At 38.5% G+C, this 21,635-nt stretch overlaps 1 pseudogene; it reads right to left on the reverse strand.

Moving 5' to 3' along the window:
- Positions 1 to 373: 373 nt before the first annotated feature.
- Positions 374 to 1,777, reverse strand: LOC105526356 (annotated as a pseudogene).
- Between the last annotated feature and the right edge of the window lie 19,858 nt (positions 1,778 to 21,635).

The raw sequence follows: 21,635 nt of genomic DNA on the forward strand, positions 1-21,635 counted from the left end.
CTAATGTGTGCTATTTCTCATGAGGAAACTGACACTTCAGTTAAAGCTTCTGAAATATTGCAATGGCATAATTGGCAGGTTTTTTGGTTCGATGACTTTCTTTCCCATGTAAACTCTTTGAGAAAAGTTGGAGATAAAAGGACAGGGGAGAGTTTGGTTTAGAGCCAGTGTTCCAGATGCCAGCCACGAATGCCTCTGCCCTGTGTCACTACATGTTCTTTTCTGAGAAACATTCAATCACTGAGTGTTACACACTGTGGTTGAAAGAAATGATCCACTCACCACCATCCACCCTTTCTCATCCTCTGTGTGAAGCTCCCAATAGCAGAGGCTGAAGACAGAAAGGTTGTCCCTGTTTCCTCAACCAGGGGCATTACTTGGTGACCTGGTGAGTGGAATGGGCAAGGTAGCCCATGTTGCCAATGGTGACCCCTGCCACAGAGATGTGGCGGTCCTTTGTCATGTAGATGGAGAACTCCTTGGTCAACCACTCCACCTGTTCAGGCTTTAGCGCTATGAAACAAGACATGTCAATTTGGTCATTGGTGTGTTGCCAGTTGTGAGTTGAACCATTCTTCTTGAGGTTGAAGACCAGCTGAGTCCGCATACTAATGATGCAGTCGGCCATGACTTTCACTTCTTACAACCATTGTTTTCACAAACCTGGGGTGTTCAGAACAGTACAAGCAATCTGGACCCCATTTAGGGGAGGGCTGGAATACATGGGACTAATCAAGATCTTCAACTGTGACTCTACCCTTTTGGCTTTATCCACATCTTTGCAGACCACAATGAAGGCTCCTACATGCTCACCATATAAGCCCATGTTCTTGGCATATGATTGGCAGAGACAAACATTAGTGCCCTGTTCAATGAAGTGGCAATACAGCCCAGGCATCCTTATCACCATCACCACTGGCAAAGCCTTGGTAGGCCATGTCAAAGAACGCAAAGAGATTCCTTTTCTTCACCACTGTTGCTATTTCCTTCCACTGTTCTGGATGCAGGTCCACTCCCATGGGATTGTGGGTGCAGGCATGCAGGAGAAGAACACTTTTCTCTGGTATGTTTTAAATGTCATCCACAGCGCCTATGAAGTCAAAACCGCAAGTCTTGGGGTCATAATACTGATAATATTGTAGCTGCCTGCCAGTGTCCCTAAAGATCGGTGTGTGATTTACCCAGCTTGTTTGGGGTAGAAAGACATCTCGGTTGAACTTAGAATATCTTTGCAGATTGTAGCTGCCTGCCAGTGTCCCTGAAGATCGGTGTGTGATTTACCCAGCTTGTTTGGGGTAGAAAGACATCTCAGTTGAACTTAAAATATCTTTGCAGAAAACTGGCTCTGATCCTTAAGGCCCCAGTTCCAGAAATTGTCATTGTCTGCACATTGTTGTCATTGTCTGCACAATGACAAACCAGTCACTTCTCAAGACTTTGCTATTCTCACTCAAGGTTAGTTCTACAGATGCCTTGCAAAATTCAGCCAGTCCCCCAATGGGCAGGGATTCCTTGTCCAAATTTTTTGAGGCAATCTGGGCCTCTGCCTTGAGCATACTAGGCAGTACGTAAGGCTTCCCATTATCATCCCAACTCCCAGATTCATCGTTTTGTTATTGGTGTCCCTCTTAAAGGCTTCAGTGACTCCCAGGATGGGATCTGGAGGTCCCATTTCCACATGGGTCCACCAGGAGCTGGCTCTGGCAGAGGCTGTGGCAGCAAGGCCGGGGTGGAAGGCTGTGGTGATCACGGAGAGGAGTGTCATGGTTGATGGTAGGAGGGCAGTGTGTTAATAATTTCTTATTGTTTAGCTCCCACTTATAAGTGAGAACATATGGTACTTGGTTTTCTGTTCCTATATTAGTTTGCTGAGAATAATAGCCTCCAGGTCCATCCATGTCCCGGCAAAGGACATAACCTCATTCTTTATAGTGGCTGCATAGTATTTCATAGTGTATATGTACCACATTTTCTTTATCTGTCATTGGTGGGCATTTAGGTTAATTCCATGTCTTTACTATTGTGAGTAGTGCTGCAAATGAACATTTGTGACATGTATCTTTATGGTAGAATGATTTGTATTCCTCTGGGAATATACCCAGTAATGAGATTGCTGGGTTGAATGGTAGTTCTGCTTTTAGCTCTTTGAGGAATCCCCATACTTATTTCAGCAATGAACTAATTTACACTCCCTCCAACAGTGTGAAAGTGTTCCCTTTTCTCCAAAACCTCACCAGCATCTGTTGTTTTTTGACTTTTTAGTAATAGACATTCTGACTGGTGTGAGATGGTATCTCATTGTGGTTTCGATTTGCATTCCTTAAATGATCAGTGATATTGAACTTTTCTTCATATGCTTGTTGGCCGCATGTATGTCTTCTTTAGAAAAGAGTCTGTTCATGTCCTTTGCCCACTTTTTAATGCAGTGGTTTGTTTTTCTCTTGCAAAGTTGTTTAAGTTCCCTATAGACGCTGGATATAAGACCTTTGGTCAGATGCATAGTTTGCAAATATTTTATCCCATTCTGTAGGCTGCCTGTTGGCTCTGTTGGTAGTTTCTTTTGTTATGCAGAAGTTCTTAAGTTTAATTAGATTCCACTTGTCAGTTTTTGCTTCTCTTGCAATTGCTTTTTGTGTCTTTGTCATGAAATCTTTGCCTATTCTTATGTCCAGGATTGTATCATCTAGGTTGTCTTTTAGGGTTTTTGTAGCTTTAGGTTTTCCGTTTAAGCCATTAATCCATCTTGAGTTGATTTTTGCATATGGGGTAAGAAAGGGATCCAGTTTCAATATTCTGCATATGGCTAGGCAGTTATCCCAGCACCAAGTATTGAACAGTGAGTCTTTTTTCCATTGCTTGTTTTAACCAGCTTTGTCAAAGATCAGATGGTTGTAGCTGTGAGATCTTGCTTCTGGGTTCTCTATTCTGTTCCACTGGCCTATGTGTCTGCTTTTGTACCTGTACCACTCTGTTTCAGTTACTGTAGCACTGTAGTATAGTTTGAAGTTGAGTAACATGATGGCTCCAGCTTTGTACTTTTTGTTTAAGATTGCCTTGGCTGTTTGGGCTCTTCATTGGTTCTACATAAATTTTAATATATATTTTTCTAGTTCTTTGAAGAATGTCATCAGTAGCTTGATAGGAATAGCATTGAATCTGTAAATCCCTTTAGACAGTACCATTTTAATGATATTGATTCTTCCTATCCATGAGCATGGGATGATTTTTAGTTTTTTGTATCTTCTCTGATTTCTTTGAGCAGGATCTTGTAAGTCTCATTGTAAAGATCTTTAACCTCTGTGGTTAGCTGTATCCATAGGTATTTTATTCTTTTGTGGCAGTTGTGAATGGAATTGCCTTTCTGATTTGACTCTCTGTTTGGCTGTTGTTTGTGTAGAGGAATGCTAGTGATCTTTGTACATTGATTTTGTATCCTGAAACTTTGTTGAAGTTGTTTATCAGCTGAAGGAGCTTTTGGGCCAAGACTATGGGGTTTTCTAAATATAGAATCATGTCATCTGCAAACACGAATAGTGTCTTCTTCTCTTCTTATTTGGATGCCCTTCATTTCTTTCTCTTGCCTGATTGCTCTGGCTAAGACTTCCAATATTATGTTGAATTAAGGTGGTGAGAGGGAATCCTTGTCTTGCACCAGTTTTTAAGGGGAATTATTCCATTTTTTGTCCACTCATTATAATGCTGGCTGTGGGTTTATCATAGATGGTTTTATTATTTTGAGGTATGTTCCTTCAGTACCTACTTTATTGAGAGTTTTTAACATGAAAGAATGTTGAATTTTATAGAAAGCCCTTTCTGTGTCTATTGAGATAATCATGTAATTTTTGTCTTTAGTTTTGTTGATGTGATAACTCACATTTATTGATTTGCGTATGTTGAACTTGCATCCTGGGGATGAAGTATACTTGATCATGATGGACTAGCTTTTTGATTCAATTTGCCAATATTTTGTTGAGGATTTTTGCATCAATGTTCATTAAGGATATTGGCCTGAAGTTTTCTTTTTTTGTTATTGTGTCTCTGCCAGATTTTGATATCAAGATGATGCTGGCCTCATAGAATGAATTGGAAGGAGTCCCTTTTTCTCAATTTTTTGGAATAGTGTCTATAGGAATGGTACCAGCTCTTATTTTGACATCTGATAGAATTTAGCTGTAACTCCATAAGGTCCTGGACTTATTTTGATTGGTAGGCTATTTGTTACTGACTCAATTCAGAGCTCGTTATTGGTCTGTTTAGGGCATCAATTTCTTCCTGCCTCAGGCCTGGGAGGGTGTATGTGTCCAGGAATTTATCCATCTCTTCTAGGTTTTCTAGTTTGTGTTCATAGAGGTTATCATAGTGTTTTCTGATGGTTGTTTTTAGTCCTGTAGGGTCAGTGGTAACATTCCCTTCATCATTTCTAATTGTGTTTAATTGGATCTTCTCTCTTCTCCTTTATTAATCTAGCTAGCGACCTATCTATCTTATTAGTTTTTTTCAAAAAACCAACCCCTGAATTCCTGGATCTTTTTATTGATTTTTAATGTCTCATTTTCCTTCAGTTCAGCTCTGATTTTTGTGTGTTTTGCCTTCTGCCAGCTTTGGGGTTGATTTGTTCTTGCTTCTCTAATTCTTTCAGTTGTGATATTAGGTTATTAGTTTTAGATCTTTCTAATTTTTTGATGTGGGCATTTAGTGCTATAAATTTCCCTCTTAACATTGCCATAGCTGTGTTCCAGAGATTCTGGTAAGTTGTATCTTTGTTCTAATTATTTTCAAAGAATTTATTGATGTCTGCCTTAACTTCAAATTATTTACCCAAAAAGTCATTTAGGAGAATGTTGTTTAATTGCATGGTTTTGAGTGATGTTTTTCAGTCTTTGCTTCTATTTTTATTGTGCTGTGGTCCAAGAGTGTGTTTGGTATAATTTTTGTTCTTTTGCATTTGTCAAGCATTGCTTTATTCCAATTGTGTGGTTGATTTTAGAGTATGTGCCATGTGGTGATAAGAAGAATGTGTATTCTGCTGTTTTGGGGTAGAAAACTCTGTAAAGGTCTATCAGATCCATTTGGTCCAATGTTGAGTTCCAGTCCTGAATATCTTTCATACATTTCTGCCTTGATGATCAGTCTAATACTGTCAGTGGAGTGTTGAAGTCTCCCATTAATATTGTGTGAGAATCTATATCTCTTTATAGGTCTCTAAGAACTTGCTTTAAGAATCTGGGTGATCCTGTGTTGGGTTCATATATTATATTTAGGACAGTTAGGTCTTGTTGAATTGAACACTGTACCATTGTGTAATGCCCTTCTTTGTCTTTTTCAGTCTTTATTGGTTCGAAATCTGTTTTGTCTGAAATGAAGATTGCAGCTCTGCTTTTTCCTGTTCTCCATTTGCTTGGTAGATTTTCCTCCATCCTTTTATCTTGAGCCTATGCATATCCTTACATGTGAAATGGGTCTCTTGAAGACAGCATACCATTGGGTCTTGCTTCTTTATCCAGCTTGCCACTCTGTGTCTTTTAAGTGGGACATTTAGCCCGTTTACATTCGAGGTTAGTATTGATATGTGTGAATTTGATCCTGTCATTGTGCAGTTAGCTGGTTATTATGTTGGCTTGTTTGTGTGGTTGCTATATAGTGACACTGGTCTGTGTATTTAAGTGCATTTTTGTGTTAGCTGGTAGCTGTCTTTTCTTTCTATATTTAGTGCTCCTTTCAAGATCTCTTGTAAGGCAGGTCTTGGCTTTCTGACAGCCAAGTTTCCATCAGTTGATATGGAACTATTTGTTGCACAAAAATTTTTAAAAGATTTGGCTGACTTTGGCTGAATTTGCTACAACTCCAAAAAGAATCCAGATACACCATGAATTTTACTTACATTTAATTCTATTCTGACATTGGCCAGGCAGATAGGAGTAGGTGACTGTTAATAAGCAAATGTAATAAGCAAATTGCTTATCTGAAGAGGATCTTATTTCTCCTTCACTTAGGAAGCTGAGTTTGGCTGGATAAAAAATTCTTGATTGAAGATATTTTTTCTCTATGAATGTTGAATATAAGTCCCCAGTCTCTTCTGGCTATAGGATTTCAACTGAGAGGTCCAGGGTTAGTCTAATGGAGTTCCCTTTTTAAGTGATCTACCTGTTCCCTCTGCCTTTAACATTCTTTCTTTCAATTCAACCTTGGAAAATACTGTAATTATATGCCTTGGGGATAATCTTCTTGTGTAGAATCTTTCAGGAATTCTCTGTATTTCCTGAATTTAATCTTTAGCAAGGTTGGGGAAGTTTTCATGGATGATATCCTAAATTGTGTTTTCCAAGTTTTTTGCTTTCTCCTGCTTCCTTTCAGGGATGCCAGTGATTCATAGATGTGACCTCTTTACATAATATCATAGTTCTCAGAGGTTTTGTTCATTCCTTCTTGTTCTTTTTTCTTTATTGTCATCTGACAGTCATATTTCAGAGAATCAGTCTTCTAGTTCTGAGATTCTTTCCTCAGCTTGGTTTTTTCTGTTGTTAATACCTGTGGTTGCATTGTGAAATTCTTGTATTGTGTTATTCAGCTCTGTCTGACCCATTAGTTTCTTTTTTATACTGGCTATTTCATCCTTCAGCTCCTGTATGGCTTTACTGTGATTGTTATTATCCTTGGATTGGGCCTTGCTATCCCCCTGAATCTCCATAATCTTTGTTCCTATCCATATTCTGAATTCTATTTCTGTCATTCCAGCCAGTTCAGCCTGGTTAAGAACTCTTGTTGAAGAACTGGTGTGGTTGTTTGGAGGACATATAACATTCTGGCCATTTGAATTACAGGGGTTCTTGCTTTGGTTATTTCTCATCTCTGCATGTTTATGTTCATTTAACTGCAGTTTACATTGAGTACAGTCAATAGACTTCTTTTCTGGATATCTTCATCAGACTGAGGCTTCGTGTAGGGTCTTTATTTGAAGCTGACTTCTTGTCTCTGGTTTCAGAGAGGTTTATGTTAGTGAGGGATTTTTGGTGTTGAAGCTTTGGGGTGTGATTCAACATGTGGCACTTAGGCTTATTGATCAGTTGGTAGATTCTTGTTCAGTCTTGTGGCTCTTCTATGGTTCCTCACAGTTGCAGCCATGTTCTCTCTCCATGCTTTGAAAGTGTGGGTTCCTATCACCCTTGAGTGCTGGCTATAGATTGCAGCTGGGCACTTCTGGGCTGCCCACTGCAGCTCTGGGGCAATCTCAGTGTTTATGTTCCTTCCCCAGCTTGGAGGTAGCAGAGGAAGGGACCTTAGTAGTGGTTGTGGCAAAGGATCTTTTGCTTGTCTCCTGGAGGCTCCATCCCAGAGAGATGTAAGTCAGCAATCAGACAGTACAATCACTCCAGAATGGAAGATCTGTGCTATGGGCCCAAGCCAGGAGTTCCCTGTCTGGTGATGAGCAGTGGGGGTGTGTGGGACCTATGGTAGATGGACTGGTCTTTTCTTGGGCTGACTGCAACTTGTTGGAGGTGTGGATGAGACACTTAGGGTCTTTGTTCCTTCATTAGTCCAAGGGGAGGAAGGACTGTGGCAGATGCAGTGACAGAGAAGCTTTCAGTTGCCCCTGGAAGCTCTGTCCAGGGAATTGCTGAATTACTACTGACTCGATAGCTCTGGTGATGGGTGGCTAGAGTTCCAGACCTACAGTACCTTCCCAGTGAGGAGATATGAAAACGGACACTCATGTAACAGTCTGGCCACTTTTCCGTAGGGCTGCTGAGGTATGCTTAGGGGTCCACTCCAGTCCCTAGTTACCTCAGGTTTTCCAGTACCCAAAGATATCACCAGTGAAGGCTGCAAAACAGCAAAGATGGCAGCCTGGCTCTTCCTCTGGGATTTTCACCCCAGGAAGTTATGAACCATGATGCCAGTCTGAATGTACCTGGGGGAGGTGACTGAAGACCCTGGTTGGGAGGTCCAACCCAGTGAGGAGGAATGGAATCCAGGGCCTGCTTTAAAAAGCAGTCTGGACACACTTTTGTAGAGTGACTGTGCTGTGCTGTGCTGTGCTGTGCTGTGCTGTAGGTCTGCTTCAGCCCTTGATCACCTCAGACACTCAAAGCCTGAAGGCAGGAATGGTTAAGTCACCAAACAGCAAAGATGGTGGCCTGCCCCTTCCACTGGGAGCTCTGTCCCAGAGAGGTTGCAAATCTCTGTTGGCCAGAGGACCCCAGTGGGAGTGGCTGGAGATCCTGGTTGGAAGGTACTGCCCAATGAAGAAGAATGGGATCAGGGGCCCACTTAAAAAAGCAGTCTGACCACATTTTGCAGAGCAGTTGGGGGATTGCCTCCATCTCTATTGGGGACTATATTGGGGCACTGCCTCCACCTCTGGTTGGCTTGAACTCTCTAAAGCCTGAAGGCTGGAGTGGCTAAGTCAGTCTGGGAGTGCTGTTCTAGGGAGATTTCAAATTTCTGTCAGTTGGAGAACAACGGTGGGTGTGGCTGGAGGCCCTGGTTGGGAGGTCCCACCCAGTGAGGAAGAATGGGATCAGAAACCTGCTCTAAAAAGCAGTCTGACCTGGCTTCTGTTTCTGATAATTACTCTTTAGAGTGTTTCTTACCTTTCTCCAAAGCTTGATGAGGAAAGTCTGAATTTTGTATCTTTTCTTAACTATATGCCTATTCAGAATTCGCAAAGCCTGCAAGTTGCAAGTCTAACTGCCTAGCATTTTCTCTGATTCTGCTACTCAGCCAGACATCTTAAAGGTCAATGATGGCTCATCACATTCATGAAATCTTTTCAGGGAGCTCCAACTCATAGTGACTTCTTTTTTAAATACTGTAGCCGTTCAGGTATGTACCATTCATTTTTGCATTTGTAACATCTTGTACTACATTATTTGTGATATTATGTGTAAATGCAGCTAAAATAGAGTGAAGAAAACTCCATCAGGGTTATTTCTTACTGGTTTTCAAGCTTTCGCAATTCTCTGAAGGATTCTGCAACACCAAAGCGTGAGTAATGAGGACATGTCATAAGTAGTATGTACAACTTGTGATGAAGGTTGTAGATCAATGTAGGTGGCTCTTGTGGAGTCTCTGGGGCTTAGGTAAATCCTCATAAACACCTGGATCAGGACTAGCATCAAATGGCCCCCTCTTCTGAAAATCAGTCCCCACTTCCACATATAAGTGTCTTCTAGCATAGTGTTTCCTAACCAGAGGAAATAGTTCTTCTGTGTGTTGGCTTTAGTACCTCTTTTTCGTGGTGTGGGTTTTATGTGTTTTCTTGTCTTTTTATTGAGGCACCTGGCTTGGGGCCTGCCTATTTTGGTTTCCTCACCTGCCCCTGGTCATCATGGGAAAGGAGTGGGACATGTGGCTAGACCTCAACTTTGCCTCTCTGCTTCTGGCCCCGACACCCACGGCCACTGTTTCCCACTGCTTAGCACAGCAGCCTAGTTACTCCAAGCAGAGCAACTCACTTCATCCCTCAATGAAGGCTCCAGGGTGCCCTCCCACTTCTTGTACCTACGGATGTTAGGTTTGGAGGGCCCCCACCCACTCCTACCTCCACAATGATTTTCTCTTGTTTATGATTTTGTTCATAATTTGGAGGCTTGATTACTCTGTAGATTGGCTCTAGTAAGCTTTTTATCCTTCCAATATTTCTCAAAAGTTTGCATCCACTAATGTAGTAACTATCTCAGTTCATTAGGCTAGTGGTTGTTACAAATCAGTAGTCCCCCAATCCTCAGTTTTCATAACACTTTATAATTTACAAAACTCTTTTGATTCTATCATTTAATCTTACAACAACTTTGTCACAAAACTTTATAAATGAGGACAGCATGATTCATAGAAGTATAGTGACTTTCACAAAGTCACACAGCCATAAATGAAGAGGATGAAGAGATCTGTATACTTTATACCATCACAGGTAGGTCACAGGATATTCAGCTTTCCTGCACCTCCCAAATGCCCTCTACCCATTAGAACAACTATCCTGCCTACAGAATTTACATTCAAACTCAGTGAATCCTACAACCATGTTGATTGGAACTCCTAATTTAAGTCCATCTCCATGATTAGATTTTCATTCATTTTTAAGAACTCTCCCACCCTAGTACTTTCATTTTTAATACTTTATTCACAAAGAAATCATCTTTTTCTTACTAATGTCAATCCGTTTCAGCCTCTACCTAGAACACTAGGCTAACAAGATTTCTGAAGCTAAATTCGGCATAGTAGAAGAGAACGTCAAAATCAATTAGTGATCTGCCACTATAGGAAAGGGGTTGGTGATGGCCTCTGAGACATTTAAATCTATTCTTTCACCACTCATGCTGCCTCCATATCTCCTCACCATCACCTCTCTTTTCTGAGAGCCAAGTTTCCATCAGTTGATATGGGACTATTTGTTGCAAAACAATTGTTAAGATTTGGCTGACTTTGGCCGAATTTGTTGCAACTCCAAAAAAAATCCAGCTACACCATGAATTTTACTTACATTTCATTCTATTCTGACATTGGCCAGGCAGCTAGGAGTAGGTGACTGTTGATAAAAGTCCATCAATATGTATATCTTCAGTAATTTTTAAACAGACACAAGTAAAATTTTATATATAAGTTCCAGAAATGCAGTTTCTCTGGTCCTTAGTCCCAAGTCTCCTCTTCAGAATTATAGAAGTCCATCTGAGTGACTTAAAAGAAGAAAGGTTAGGAAGTACTCTGTCCTTTATTCAGGGATAGAACACAATGTCAGGAAAATTAAGAGTTAATTTGTCCAACTTTTGAAACTTAGCTACTTTATTTATCAGTCTTTGAGGGTGGGCATTTTATTCCTTGGCCAAATCACAAAAATTAATGAAAGATAACTGGGTGAGGTGATGCCTATGTTAATTATCTTAATTGTGGCACTCATTTCACAAAACATCATGATGTATACCTTGAATACATACAATTATTATTTTTCAATTATAACTCCATAAAACTGAGGAGACATTCTAGTTAAAAGAGTGATAGAAAATTTATTTTCAATAAGCCAAGCAAATGTTCACACAGGAAAACAAAATTGAATATATTTCTGTGTATATATACTTATTATATATACACATATATAAAGAGAATATATATGTATGTGTGTGTGTATCCATATACACATATAGAGCTCCTAAAATGAGGCACTTGAAACTAGATAGACATTATGGAAAATGTTAAAGCTATTTTGAATTTTTGTGTTTTGTAGTTTGAATGTTATAATTGACAAAATATAAGATAGCATTCTTCTAAGCTGCACCACGTTTTCTTATACCACCAATAAATAAACTATATTGCTAATTTTAACAAAAAAGAATTAATGGAAATCCCAGATCCTCAGCTTTTAGTAACAATTTTTTATGTTACTTGCCTTAGCCTCTCAAAATCAAGTAAATTATGAATAGTATAACTCACTCTTGGCCAAGAAATATTTCAAGCCAAGTTTCGGCCTCTCCCTGGGCACAGACACTAAGACAAGCTAACTTTTGGCAAATCATTTCTTCAGAAAAGGAACAAAGAACATCCAAGTGTGAGTAACAATAAAAACCGGGGAGAGAAAAGTTAAGCTTACGCAAAGAGTTGATGGTATCATTATAGCATCTGACACATGGCAACACACTCCTCCAAGCTCATTACTCAACCTTAAAAGAACCCAATTGACTCCTTGGGATCTGCTTATTTAAATTAGAGATGGTGTTTTCTCTGAAGAAATACTCATCCTTAATTGAATTTTCCTCTAAGCCATGGTGTATGGGAGGTGGTAAGGAGGAGGAGAAAGTGCGAGGAGTGCATATTGACAAAGGCTCCCAGACAAAAGTGGAAGGCTGCTGTCTTCATTTATTTCTGTGGAACTGGAGGCTGTGTCATACAATATCAGGAGAACTAAAAGGACCACCTAGTTATTTCATAGGAGTTATGCTCTGCCCATTTTTCTAGGTCAAATAGCCCAATTAGAAGCAGATAATTAAGATAAATACATCATTTTTACTTTGGTGTGAATTTATCCATCCACCCATCCATCCCTCCATCCATGCATGCATCCATCCATCCATCCATCCATCCATTCATCCATTCTCCAGTCACCACACATGTACAGACTGGCTGTAAGGTGCCAGAATTCCTGTTAAATATTAGGGATAAAAACTGTAGACAGAAGACAGCTCTTGCCCTCACTTAATCTAAGACCTAGTGGATGAAACATACAAGTGATTTAGCAATTAAAATTGATACCAGACAAAACACAAAGGTCAGGATGTTTTATAGGAATACATACAGTAGCTATCCAGTCTTGGAGTTAAAAGGAAACTGTCCTGGAATAAGTGATCATTGAATCTAGAAAAAAAGAGTAGACATTATAAAATGAAAGAAATAAAATATTTCAAGCAGAGAGAACCCAGTGCAGCAAGTTTAGAAAAGTGAATGTAATTTATTCTGCTTGAGATGTAGGGCTTTGAGGGTAGAGGGCAAAAATTGGTAGGCTTTGTAGAAGATGAGGCTCAAGAGACAGGGAGCAACCAGATCATAAATCGATGAGCAAAACTTAGAAATGTTGTGTCACTGTGTCACTGTGAGAAATGGAAATCATCAAAACGATTACTTAAATAAGATAGAAGATTATTTTTCTCTCATGTAAAATTTTGGGACTAAGGAAAAACTTGCCTTCACCCTCTTAAAAGTCACTGAAAATCACTGACAAGGGGCAGCTTAATGAGGTAAAAGGCATACAAATTTATTAACATATACGTGGGAGCCTTCAGCATGAAGACACACTCCCCACTCATCAGATCACACCTTATTGGTCCAATTATATTTCTACACAGGCATCTATCTGGATCCTTCTTTGCCTCTCTGAGCATGTATTTCTTCCTTCTGGGTACATGACAGAGCCCTCTCTGGAACAGGGGTCTTGTGACCTACAGTCAAACAAGGTAGGTCAGATAATTTCTTTATGGTCAGTTTTTACAAAGAAATGTGGAGTGGAAGTGAGAGTAATAATTTTGGGTTTTGTGACTGGCTTTGGGAAAAGAGGGTTGTAGTTTCTATGACCCCACCTTGGGGAAAAGGGGATTCTAGTGTCTCTGGTTATCCTCAGGGAAGAATGAGCCTGAGAAGAGGCTGGAAAAGATCAGAAAAAAACTTTTGCTTCTGAGGCTGTTTCTGAGGCCTTCATTTTGTAGCATTTTCCAAGCTTTCTGAGTCCCCACAAAAACAAGACCAGGAGTAGGCAGTGAAAGAACCATCAGAGATCCTGAAGGGGTGGCCTGCCCCTCCACACCTGTGGGTGTTCCTCGTTAGGTGGAACAAGAGACTTTAGAAAAGAAATAAGACACAGAAACAAAGTATAGAGAAAGAAAAGCGGGGCCCAGGGGACGGGCGCTCAGCTTACAGAGGATGCACGCCAGCACCATTCTCTGAGTTCCCTTAGTATTTATTGATAATTATATTTACCATCAAAAAGATAAGGGAGTGGCAGGACAATAGGATCATTTTAGGGAGAAAATCAGCAGTAAGACATATAGATAAAGATCTCCATGCCATGAATAAGTTCAAAGGAAAATGCTGTGCCTTGAGATGCATATGCAAACATCTCCATAAACCTTTTAGCAGCATTGCTCCAGCAAGTCCCACCTTATTCCTAAAGGCGATTTTCTCCTTGCTCAGTAAACAAAGCATACAATCGGGTTTTACACGGAGATGTTCCATTGCCCAGGGACGGGCAGGAGACAAATGCTTTTCTCTTACTTGAGATTAAGAGACTAGTGATGACCTTTAACCAGCAATGACCTTTAACCAGCAAGCAGCCTTTAGGCACTTGTTTAACAAAGCACATCCTGCACAGCCCAAAATCCTTTTAACCTTAAGTCACCACAGCACATGTCTCTTGCAAGGACAAGGTTGGGGGTAGGGTCACAGATTAACAGCATCTCAAATACAGAACCAAATGGAGTCTCTTATGTCTGCTTCTTTCTGTATAGACACAGTAACAGGCTGATCTCTCTTTCTTTTCCCCACAAGATCCCAACTTATTCTAGCTTTCAGCTCTGCCATCTTCAGTGCAGGAGTTCTTACCATAAGATCATTTCAAGCTCTTAAAATGGCCACTTCAGCTTTAGGCACTATTTCTGCTAGGCAGGGAGATGGAATAAGAGAAAAAGAGATTACGGTGCCCCTGAGTTAGACTCTTTTACAGAGCTTTTATAGATGTCACTCTCTACTTCATCTACTTATACTTTGACTTAGATCTCCTTGGCCAGAATGTAAAACATCTCCTTGGCCAGAATAACCATTCCAACTGTAAGGGATGCTAGCAAATATAGTTTCTTAGCTGAGCACAATTGCTCTCTCTAACAAAATAAGGCTTCTGTTAGTAAGGATAAAAGAAAAAAGATATTAAGGGCAACTAATGGTCTTTGCTATGCCACACCATATTAACCTTGTTCAGAGATCAGTGGGTCATCATCTAAGAGTTTCAAGCTAAGAAGTGACATGGTCAAATGTGTATTTTCAAAAGCACCTGATGAATGTGGGACAGATATAGGATTGGAGAGGACACGACTGGTGACAAGGGGACCTGTTAGGAGTACATCAAATAAGTCTAGGCAATAGGTGATAGTGGCCAAAAAGTGTAATTTGATAAAGATTGAAGGTGAGATCCAGAAGAAACCAGGAGTGTAAAGGAATAAACAGTAGAATCCTATTGGCACCAAAGATAAATATTACCCTCCTTACCATTTTATCTGATATGGCTCATTCCCACCTCAGTCCCATTCTTCTAGGCAAAACAAATCAACATTGAATTTAACTCAGCTTCTTGGATGTCACTCTGCAATTGGGTTTATCAGGGTGCTCATCCTATGATTTTTGAATGTTATAAATTTATTCTTATTAGACATGCACATCTAATTATAAAATATTATGTGTATTCAGAAGTAGAATTTCCCAAATCCCATTGTTTTTATGAAATATTTAATGCAGGCAAAATAATACATACTATTATGTATATATTATGGAACATAATAATGAAACTAACACTCCTTATCCACTGCCCAACCTAAGAATCAGAGTATTAGCAACATTTCCTTATCTATCATCCCAAGAGAGTTAAAATACCCACACTTTTCTGTTACCTATCACCACGCTTTTTATAGACACACAGACAAAGAAAAGTGACAGGAATATGAGACCTCGATGGCCTCATATTTTTCCCAGTGCCATGACTTACCCTAAAACCTGAACAATAATAACTAGGAAACAACAAGTGCCGGAGAGGATGTGGAGAAATAGGAACACTTTTACACTGTTAGTGGGACTGTAAACTAGTTCAACCATTGTGGAAAACAATGTGGCGATTCCTCAAGGATCTAGAACTAGAAATACCATTTGACCCAGCCATCCCATTACTGGGTATATACCCAAAGGATTATAAATCATGCTGCTATAAAGACACATGCACACGTATGTTCATTGCGGCACTATTCACAGTAGCAAAGACTTGGAATCAACCCAAATATCCATCAGTGACAGACTGGATTAAGAAAATGTGGCACATATACACCATGGAATACTATGCAGCCATCAAAAAGGATGAGTTCGTGTCCTTTGTAGGGACATGGATACTGCTGGAAACCACCATTCTCAGCAAACTGTCGCAAGAACAGAAAACCAAACACCACATGTTCTCACTCATAGGTGGGAATTGAACAATTGAGATCACTTGGACACAGGAAAGAGAACATCACACACCGGGGCCTATTGTGGGGAGGGGTGGGGGAGGGATAGCATTAGGAGATATACCTAATGTAAATGACGAGTTGATGGGTGCGGCACACCAACATGGCACATGTATACATATGTAACAAACCTGCATGTTGTGCACATGTACCTTAGAACTTAAAGTATAATAATAATAATAATAATAATAATAATAACAAATACATAGTGTTTACCAGGTAGATGTCAGGAACCTTCTAAATGCTTTATGTATGATCATGCATCACTTAAAGATGGGTGTACATTCTGAGAAATGTGTCTTCAGGCAATTTCCTGGGTAAGGCACTTACCAAGAATAGAGCTAGCAGGACTGGAAGTTGTTCTTGATGAGTCAGTGAGTTGTGAGTGAATGTGAAGGCCTAGACCATTATTGTACACTCCTGTAGACTTTTTAAACACTGTATATTAGGTTACACTAAGTTTATTTAAAATACGTTTCTTTCTTATATAATAAATTAACTTTAGCTTACTATAACTTTTTTACTTGATAAGCATTTTAATATCTTTACCTTTTATATTTTTAATAACACCTTAAAACACAAACACATTGCACAGCTATACAAAATATTTTCTTTGCTTATATTCTTATTCTGTATTTTTTTTCTATCTTTACAATTTCTGATTTTTTTTTTACTTGTTAAACTTTTTAAAAGTTAAAAACTAGGATACGCACATTAGCCTAGGCCTTCATAGGGTCAAGATCATCAATATCACTTGTCTTCCACCTCCACATTTTGCCCCACTGGAAGGTCTTCAGAGGCAATAGCACACATGGAGCTGTCATCTCCTGACAGTGCCTTCTAAAATACCTCCTGAAGGCCCTGCCTGAGGCTGTTTTACAGTTAACTTTTTTTAAATAAGTAGAAAGAGTATATGTTAAAATAATGATAAAAATAAATACTGTAGTAAATACGTAAACCAGTAACATCGTAGTTTATTATCATTATCAAATATTACATGCTGTTCATAATTGTATATACTGTACTTTTTATACTGCTGGCAGCAACCTAGGTTGGCTTATACCAGCATCACCTCAGTCAGGTGAGTCATGTGTTATACTACAATGTTACAGTGGCTATGACTTCACTTGGCAACAGAAATTTTTCAGCTCCCTTATAATCTTATGGACTACTGTTTTACATGCAGTCTGTCATTGACCAAACTGTTATGCAGTGCATAACTGTAGATGAAATAATTTAATCCACTGAGTGATTCTTTGAAGTGAATACTATTATCCTCATTCCTGTTTTACAGATGAACATACTGAGTCATAGAGTGGTTTAGCATCTTGGCCAAAGTATCTTGCACAGCTAGTGAATGGTAGAACTAAGATTTAAACACAGGTCATATGGCTCCAGGATCTATTCCTAGTCACTATTATATATTATTGCCCTTAGAACTGTGCTGATAATGGTGATGTTAGTGGTAACTCTCCCCCTAAATATGGCTATTTCTCTAGTAGAATATTAGATTCAGGAGAAATATTAGAGATTTGCTGACAGATTTACCTACTCCATAGATTAAGAACTTTTTGAAAACAAGAATTAGGATGACAAACTATAAATCTAAGGCCAAGGGTTGTGAGATGTGTGGCAGACTTTATGCTGGAACCCAAGGGTCTTGCCTGAAGTATATAGCTCATTTCTAGTACACCAGACTTAAGGCAAACCTTAACTGCTGACTTGCAAATAAAACATATGCAGTAAATTATACCAGACAAGTCAGTGGCAAAGTTTTCATTTCTCTTTTTGATCATTGCTGCGTGGAGATCTAGAGAACCATATGTTTGTAAAAACTTCGACGAGTCATTTTGAATGTTTTGAGTAGAGAAGTAGAGTCCCAGATCCCTTGTGGATTGTGTTGAATCAGGTTATAGGTACAGCATAGGCTCCATGAGAATTGGTTGCTATCATCAAAACTATTATGCTATGATTTTAGAGTAGGGATAGGCCATAGGAAAATAATTGACTTAAAGATTACACTTCTATTTGGATGTAAAGCTTTGTTTCAATGATTTCATTAAACATTTAGACTTCTGAAGAGCAGAGTTTATAATGTTGCCATATTACCTGACTTAACCTGTACAATGGTATTAGAAAGTATAAAAAAGAAGACAGTTACAAAAAAACATAATATTATAATAATATTAGACATAATAACAGGTCTTACCATTGATGCAATGCTTACATTTGACTAGTTGTGTTTTTATTACAAATACAAAAATAATTATCCTTCGTTGGAAATAATTATCCTTCACTGGTAGGCATCAATCTCAACAAAGATAGGAGTCAGACTAAAAGTTTTATGAGTTTTAAGTCATGTCTACAAGTTCAGCATATGAAGAAAAGAAAAAGGTAGATTTATGGTCTGATTTCTTGATGCTCTGAAATTATAAACTTGGCTCTGTGAGTGGTTCTATGTATATCTGATTTCATATTTTTACCAACTATACTAGTTAATCAATCCTAGCTACTATAAAAGAAAGATTCCAAGATCTCAGTGACTTAAAGTATTGGAAATTTATTGCTTATGTAGACCAAACAGGTGTTTCTGTTTGGCAAGAAAAGAGGAGAAAGAGTGTCTATTGCATGCAGTTGGTTAAAGCATTTGCCTCTAGACAAATGAAGGCTTCCATTGTCCTAGAGGTCAACATACAGCCAGTAGAGAGGACACAGAGGGCAACAGGTGAGTGGGCCTTGACTAACACTGTATTAGTTAGAAGTCTGTCAAATAGCCATTCCTGACTACCAGGAAGACTGGGAGTTCCAGAAAAAAGAAGAAACACTTCTAGTTATTAGCTAATAGTCTCTGCCGTTGTAAACCTTAGTTTTCTCATCTGCAAAAGTAGTAAGTCCATCTTTTAAATTAATCATTCTTAAGAAAGAATAATCATTCTTAAAAAAATCATTTAAATTTGAATCATAAATAATTCAAATTTAAATTAACCATCTCTTAATCATAATCTAAGTCTGTAGAATGCTATTTTTCTTTCTATTTTTCTAACTTTACTAAGGTATAATTGACAGATATAAATTTCATACATTCAAGACGTACAACATGATGTTTTGCTATACATATACATTATGAAATTGTGACAGGTCATGTCTTACTAATACAGGTCCCCATGACAACTGTTTCAGTACTGACTGAGTGGTTAAGTTAAATATTAAAAGCTAAAAAAGCCCGTGCCCTTATGCAAAGGCTGGAATGTAACAAAAGCCCTCCAAGAGGTTTGCCTAGGCCTTTCCTGGGCTTTAACACATAACAAAATAATGAAGGAATTCTTAACAGGATCCATTTAGGATTAAACAAGTTTTATTATGGGCGTGAAGAAGCTCCCCAGGCCTCCACAAACAAGTTAACTGGAGGTCTGAAGGAACGCCCCAAATCTCCACGATTTAGCAGGAGACAAGGGCAATCCCCCCAGCACCTGGACCCATTTAGATTAAAATGTACTGAGGCTCCAGAGGAAGGTCTTCAGGACTCAGACCTTAGTTATAGATTAAAAGAAGCTCATCACTTATGTCTTTAGGTGAATGCACACTTACATGTAGATATGTAGCTTAGAAGGTATATAAGCTCTGGAAAACTTTGTAATTTTGAGTTGGTCTGGTGATAATTTCCAAGCCTTCTCCCTGTAACCTGTTACAGAAATAAAAACTCTCTTCCTCCCCAGTTCATCTGCATCTCATTATTGAACCATGAGAAATAGCAGCCGAACCCTCAGTTTGGTCCAGCAACAAAATGATTTCCACAATCAAGCTAATTAACTTTTGCATTGCCTCACCTTTTTGTGGTGAGAATTCTTAATATATACTCTCCTAGCGAATTTCAAGTACATAATACGTTATTATTAACTCCAGTCACCATGCTGTGCATTAGGTCTCTGAAAATCATTCATCTTTTAACTGCAGGTATGTACCCTTTAACCAACATCTCCCCTTTTATCCCAACCCACCCCTTCTGATCCCTGGTACCCCTCCTATTCTGTTTCTGTGAGTTTGATATTTTTAAATTCCACATATAAGTGAGATCATGTAGTATTTGGTTTTTTATGTCTGGCTTATTCTGCTTAATATAACGTCCTCTGGTTTCGACTACGCTGTCACAGGTGGTGGGATTTTCTTCTTTTTTAAGGCTGAATAATATTCAATTTTGCATATATACCACAATCTATTTGTGCATTCATCTATCAACAGACATTGAGGTTGTTTCCATGTTTCAGCTATTGTGAATAATACTTCAATGACCATGGGAGGGGAGATGTCTCTTCAAGTGAGTGATTTTATTTCCTTTGGGTATATACTCAGTAATGAAATTGCTGAATCATATGGTAGTTTTGTTTTTAATTACCTAAGGAAACTTCATACTGTTTTTCATAATGGCTGTGGCAATTTAAATTCCCACCAACAATGTATAAGCCATCTCCTTTCTTCACATCCTTGCCAACACTTGTATCTTTTGAACTGTATAACAGCCACCCTAACAGATGTGAGGTGACATCTCATTGTAGTTTTGATTTACATTTCCTTAATGATTAATGATGTCAAGCACTTTTTTATAGACTAGTTAATTTGTGTTTATTCCTTAGGAAAATGTTTGTTCAGGGCCTTTCTCCATTTTTTTAATTGGGTTATTTGATATTTTTGCTATTGAGCTGTATGAGATAGTTATATATTTTGGATATTACCTCCTTATCAGATATATGATTTACAAATATTTTCCATTCCTAGGGTTGTTTTTTAATTTTATTGATTTTTTTCTTTCCTTTGTAGAAACTTTTCAATTTAATATAGTACCACTTGTTTATTTTCACTTTTCTTCCCTGTGCTATTGGTGTCATATACAAAAAATATCGTTATGAAAAGCAATGTCATAGAAGTTTTTCCCTGCATTTTCTTCTTGTAGTTTTACAATTTCAGATCTTATGTTTAAATCCTTAATCCATTTTGAGTCTATTATTGTAAGAATTCAGTTTCCTCTTTTTGCATATGGATATCCAGTTTTCCCAATACCATGTATTGAAGAGATTATCCTTTCCTCATTATATATTCCAGGCATACTTTGACAACTAGCCTTTGTCAAATGTTAGTTGACCACATATATGTGGATTTATTTCTGGGCTTTCTATTTGGTTCCATTGGTTTATGTGTTCATTTTTAATCCAGTACTATATTGTTTTGAGTACTAGAAGTGTATAATATAATTTTAAATTAAAAGAGTGTGATGCCTCCAGCTTTGTTCTTGTCGCTCCAGATTGCTTTAGCTATTTGGGGTCTTTTGTGGTTCCATATAAATTTTAGGATTATTTTTTATGTTTCTGTGAAAATTCCACTGGAATTTTGGTAGGGATTGCATTGAATCTGTAGAGCACTTGGGGTAGCACAGATATTCTGACAATATTGATTCCACAGATCCATAAACATGGGATATCTTTCCATTTATTATGTCTTCTTCAGTTTTTCTCATCAGTGCTTTCTTTTTTTTTTTTGAGACAGAGTCTAGTTCTGTCTCCCAGGCTGGAGTGTAGTGGCACAATCTCGGCTCACTGCAACCTCTGCCTCCTGGGTTCAAGCAATTCTCCTGCCTCAACCTCCCAAGTAGCTGGGATTACAGGCACCCACCACCACACCCAGCTAATTTTTGTAGTTTTAGTAGAGATAAGGATTCCTAAGTATTTTTTGATGCTATTATAAATGGGGCCATTTTCTTAATTTCTTTTTCTGATAGTTTCTCCTTGGTGTAGAGAAACACACATTTTTGTATATTGGTTTTGTATCCTGCAACTTTACTAAATTCTTCTATTAGTTCTAATAGTTTTTTGGTGGAGTCTTTAGCATTTTTTATATATAAGA

The sequence above is a fragment of the Colobus angolensis genome, unplaced genomic scaffold (assembly GCF_000951035.1).
Source record: "Colobus angolensis palliatus isolate OR3802 unplaced genomic scaffold, Cang.pa_1.0 Scaffold59, whole genome shotgun sequence".
In the NCBI taxonomy this organism is placed as follows: Eukaryota; Metazoa; Chordata; class Mammalia; order Primates; family Cercopithecidae; genus Colobus; species Colobus angolensis.